The 4,290-nt window shown below is 39.5% G+C and overlaps 1 long non-coding RNA gene across 1 annotated transcript; it reads left to right on the top strand.

Annotated features, from left to right (window-relative positions):
- The first annotated feature begins 900 nt into the window (after nucleotides 1-900).
- On the top strand, nucleotides 901-2,013 carry LOC113471751. The gene is made up of 2 exons (XR_003394334.1): nucleotides 901-1,112; nucleotides 1,698-2,013. It is a non-coding gene; the product is annotated as an uncharacterized LOC113471751 (long non-coding RNA).
- Nucleotides 2,014-4,290: the final 2,277 nt, after the last annotated feature.

The following is a 4,290-nucleotide window of genomic DNA, read 5'->3' as shown; positions in this document are numbered from 1 at the left end:
GTTCAATATGTTGTAATGTAGGTATGTAGGTAAGTATACTCTATGGAAATCAAGCACACAGCTGAAAAAACTCCAAGCACACAGCTGAAAAAACTCCAAGCACACAGCTGAAAACACATCCCCGAACCTGGGACCTCCGGCGTGCAAACCTAGTGTGATACCCACTCGGCCATGGAGGTTGTTCTCGCATCTACTGTAGTTTGTGAAACTTAAATTGCAACAGTGCTTTCAGCAAGGGAGCCCAGTGCCCTAAATCACCAACCAAAGTATGGAAAAGTATCTTACAAGTGTAATAGCCAATGGAAAAGCAGAATTTTGAATTTGGACGAATCATATCAAAATATGGAATTGTAAATACTTTTCCATACTTTGGTGATTTAGGGCACAGCACTTTGATGAGAATCGGGAAGTGATAGTAACTGATAGAGGGAACTGTAACTGCCAAGGTGCTATCGTTCCGAAAGCGAAGAGAGAAGGAACACAGGATACGAGAAAGACAGCCGTTCCAAGAACCAACTTTATCTGTTTAGGATACAATCTCCTCGGACGATAATTGATCCCGCAACCCGCAGCTTACAAGACAGACGTGTTACTTTTCAAGCTAACTAGGCAACTAGGCTGGTGCTGAGAATCGGGCTTATTCAGAGGATTTTTCAGTTCTTGAGTCTCTCATTTCTGTGATGTTCTCCAGAACATTCTTCTGTCTTCTTTATTCTTCCTCTACTACATTTATGTTTAATGCCCTCTTAACTCTTAAAACAGACAAATCCGCTCTGACTGTGAGCCTAATTTTACCTATTTTATTATTATTATTTTTATTAATTTTTTCACATATTTTTTTTTTTTCTTCGCTAAAAATGTCCACTCACGCTGGTATTTGTTTTTCGGCTTCAGTGTCAGAAGACCAAGAAAGGTTCTACATCTCGCTATCAGGACGTCACCAGTCAAACGTTAGCTGATTCGGACTACAGTGTTAAGAAATCCACTGCCGATATATTAGGCATTGCGAGATCAACCCCTCCAAAACAGATACACGCAACGCAAGAAGTTATCTTTTAAGTGAGAAGGAAATACCAGGGGACTGAATTTTGCACCAATCTTTCATTATTATGGTTTTGGAACAATTTTATTATTCCTTGTGGGGCCGCTCTTTCTGGCGTTTTAAAACTTGAAGACCACGAGAAAAAAGTTTTCCCTTTAGAAATAAATAAATAATAATTAAACAAAAAACCTACTTGTTTGTTGCGTTTTACCAAATCTCAATCGGTAACAAACTGTTTCCGCTTTTGTGGAGTTTCAGGAAGACAGCATCAGCATTAGAATAATTGCAGACTGACATTTTCGGTCAAAATTTTCGATGGTCAGTTTTTAGTGTCAAAACTTAAAACACGTTTAACCAATTTAGGCGGACAACGTGACAGCGCGGCGCTGCGACGAACCAAAAATCGTCCATAAGTTCCATAACGTTTGGATTTAATATATGTATAGTTACAATGTAAGTGTAAAGTTTACAAATTTTAAATCAAATTGTACAGGGCGGTCCTAGTCAAATAGCCGACAATTTGAAGATTCCAATGACGTTTGCTTTATTTCTCTACGACAAACACAACCTGAGATGTTCAATTTTCTCGGATACTTGATTGGGACACCCACTATACAAGGTGTACTAACGTTGGTATTTATTTTTCCGAATACAGGGTGACTCTTCTAACACCAAATCTGCGCTGCGGTTACCGAACATGGGTACTGCCAAGGAAAACACACTGTCTGTTTCAGTATCATCATTATCGGCAAAGAAGCATAGAATTGATGATATTGATACACCATTTATAAAAGAAACTCAAGAAGTTATTTTTTGAATCACACTAACTTATTGTGTCAGAATGAAAGCTAAGCAAGCAGTCAAACCCGGAATAAAACAAGATGTCAGTTTTTGAACCACCCTGATTTTCAGATACTGAAATGGAGATTTTTCAAAACATCATCAGAGGAAGTTTACCCAATATGAACCAGGCCTGCGTTCCAAAAACAATGCAATGCCGGGTTTTACCTGATGAGGTGATACAATAATATCCAAAGTTGGTTAGGACCAGCTACATGAAAGTTAACCAATTATGTTACCTACTATGATGTATTTCACTCGGAAATGATCAGAACTTACCAAAACGCGGAAAAGGGTTACAAGCTAATAAAGTTGTGGTGGCATAAAAATTATGATGCTTTCAAAAACAAAAAGCAAAAAGGAGTGTTAAAAAAAGTAGCGAGGAAAGAGCAGGTAGGAAGTACATGAGGAGATATTAGGTTATCTCCCATTACGGATAATGGGGGAGCGTTTAATGTTTATTTTTAAGACTTAAAGTTAAGGCGAGATGGGAAAAAATTGTGGTGAATTGAAAGGCGTGAGGGGATTTTGTTTAAAAGTGTTATAGGTTGGCGGGTTCGATTCCCGCCCGGGCGGATTTTACCCTTAGATGGATTTTATCCTATTTTATTGAAACAGATAAGGTTCGTTCTCGGAACGGCTGGCTATCTCCTATCCTGTTCTCCTTCGCTTTCGGGACGATGAGACCTTAGCAGCTACAATTTCTTCTATCAAATATCTTAATAATATAATAATAATAAAATAAATAATAATATCTCGAGAACGGTAAGAGCTAGAGACTTGAAATTTGGTATGTAGATGTCAAATGTGACAAGGATGCGACACGAAACTTTTGGGTAGAATCGGTGCAACGCTTGGCGGCATTTTACCGCTTTTTGGCGGTTTTTGGTGTAATTTAACAATATCTCGAGAACGGTATGAGCTAGAGACTTGAAATTTGGTATGTACGTAGTTCGCAAATGTGAAACGTTTGGTTGAGATAGGTGCTGCGGTTGGCGGTATTTTGACCGCTTTTTGGCGGTTTTCGACCGTTTTTGGGCGGTTTTCAGCTATACCGACTAAACGGTTAGAGATATTATAAAATTTTAGGGTATAAGAACAAGAACAACCAAATAATAAGCATCATTCATTAGGATAAGGAAAGTCGTGTGATGTTCACACCAGATTTTTTTTCTTGTTTCTTCAAACAGAAAATTTTACGCTGCTACCTCGTTTTATCAGAACTCCGTCATCTTAACTAGGATTAGATAAGTGTTTGACACTCAGGGTTAGGTGTTTGACACTCAGGGTTAGGTGTTTGACACTCAGGGTTAGGTTTTTGACAGTCGGGATAGGTGTTTGACAATCGGATAGGTGTTTGACATCTGCTTTTTAATCGGCAAACCAACAAACACCCGTCCTCCTTGAATCAATATCAGCACCAACTGTTTGCTTTACTTGCATTTCAGCATTTTATTTTTACTTTCTATATTTTCTCTCCTATTTGCGGTACTCCAATGCCAATGTGTACTCATACTCAGTCCAAGTATCGTTGTTATTCGATTAGTTTACTAGAATCATGATTCTAGGTACCAATGGTACCATCTGTATTGCTTTGTGCACACTGGGTTGTATTGTGGCGGATTTTACTCAGGTTAGTACAAGAATACCTCTTTAAATATGTTAGACAGAGGGAGCTGTAACAACAAACAGTAAGATCCCTCAAATCAAGGTCTTATTGAAGAGAAAAGGATAGGAGAAAGCCGGCCGTTCCGAGAACGTTATCTGTTTAGGATACTGTTCGACCCTCGAACTCACGGCCTAGCGTTTACAAGGCAGCCGCCCAACCCTCCGAGCTAAGTAAACTAGATAATAGGTACATAGGAATTTGGATTAGGAAATCGGACAGGTATCTTCTCACTCGTTTTGGATAAATTTGGGCTAAAGCCATCACACAAATGGAGTAAACGTGAAACCAGAACAACAATAGCAGTAGTAAGCAACAGACAGCTGCGATAGCACGTTGAACTCACCCACAACGCGCAAAGTAACGTTTTGTGTGGTTCTCATTCGGATGGGTGACCATCTAGGTGACACTGGCCTTTCCCGGCCCCACAGACTGGTTGATGTCACCCCCAATAGTCGGGTATCTTATGGTCTTAAGGGTAAAACCCCGCCTTAGCGGTTATTGTATATTGTTCAGCTCCCTTCTTGGCTCGATTTCGCACTCTAGTCTGCCAATAATCGAGTATCAAAGGGCTAATTTTTGTTCCTCTTTTTTTCTCGTTTCTTCACACAGAAAATTTTACGCTGCACCTTGTTTTATCAAAACTCCGCCATCTTAACTAGGATTAGATAAGTGTTTGACACTCAGGGTTAGGTGTTTGACACTCATGGTTAGGTGTTTGACAGTCGGGATAGGTGTTTGA

Source organism: Diaphorina citri, unplaced genomic scaffold, assembly GCF_000475195.1.
Source record: "Diaphorina citri unplaced genomic scaffold, Diaci psyllid genome assembly version 1.1 scaffold2925, whole genome shotgun sequence".
Taxonomy (NCBI): Eukaryota; Metazoa; Arthropoda; class Insecta; order Hemiptera; family Psyllidae; genus Diaphorina; species Diaphorina citri.
Note: the sequence above shows the minus strand (reverse complement) of the source record. Positions and strands in the feature narration are given on the sequence as shown.